Source organism: Chaetura pelagica, unplaced genomic scaffold, assembly GCF_000747805.2.
Source record: "Chaetura pelagica isolate M959 unplaced genomic scaffold, ChaPel_1.0 scaffold50, whole genome shotgun sequence".
Lineage (NCBI taxonomy): Eukaryota > Metazoa > Chordata > Aves > Apodiformes > Apodidae > Chaetura > Chaetura pelagica.
In genome coordinates this window covers 7871115-7872067 of record NW_009952366.1, presented here as the reverse complement: position 1 = coordinate 7872067, position 953 = coordinate 7871115, and the positions used below count along the sequence as shown (strand labels likewise).

General features: G+C 63.4%; 1 non-coding gene across 1 annotated transcript; it reads right to left on the bottom strand.

The window, feature by feature from the left end:
- Positions 1-703: 703 nt before the first annotated feature.
- Positions 704-775, bottom strand: TRNAW-CCA. Its single transcript has one exon. It is a non-coding gene; the product is annotated as a tRNA-Trp (tRNA).
- Positions 776-953: the final 178 nt, after the last annotated feature.

Here is a 953-nt window from a genome sequence, read left to right as displayed (position 1 = left end):
CCGCTCCTCTCGCCAGCCCCAGCAGGGCTTTGCTGCCCCTCAGGGCTCCCCTCACACGGCTTCTGCCTGAGCTCTTGGCTCAGTCTGCAAGTGCAGACCACTTGCCATTTTTGGGGGGACCTCCGCCCCATTTCAAATTTCTATCTCCTCTCGCGGAACACCCTCCCGACTTCCCCTCGCCGCTGCCACACGGCGTCTTCGTAAAATCCAAAAGGAGGTTTTCGCCCTTTGTGTTCCGGCGGGATATCAGAAATCCCTGTCTCCACAAACACCACCAACAAAGCCACCCCTGTTTCACCCAACGGGATCTTTCCCCCTGCGGCACCACCGCCCCCGATCGCCCCGCACGCCCGTTCCCAGCAGGGGCACCGGGAACGCGGCTCCCCCCGCCCCCCAGCCGCCGGGCCACGGCCGGGGGAACAGAGCGGCGTTCTCCTTTCCCTCTCTCTTCCCGGCACTTCCCCCCGAACCGCTGCTGCTCCTTGTTTTCCTCTCCCCAGGTCGCCCCGGCGGGGCCGCTGATAAGACGGCCCCCGTTTCAGAGCTCTGCTTTCCCGCTCAGGGTAAAGCAAAACCAGGGGACCTCCAGTTATAGAGGGGGAAAAAAAAAGCAAACAACTTCATGGCCCTCCACTTCCTCCGGGACCTGGCCAGTAATGGGCGCTTTACAAAGAAACAGGAAAATAGAAGTGAAAAACACAATTGACCCCGACGTGATTCGAACACGCAGCCTTCTGATCTGGAGTCAGACGCGCTACCGTTGCGCCACGAGGTCCTGCTGGGCAGTGCCACGCCGAGTCTTAGAACTGCCGCATCAAGAGCCACACCCCGCAGCCTCCGCCGCCCCGCGGGGACCAGGCCGGGAGTGCAGCGGCCAGGGAGGGGTGAAGAGACTCGGGGCCCTGTGCGGGCGGGGCCCTTCTCACTGATCTGGCAGGCGCCCGCCCCCCGCC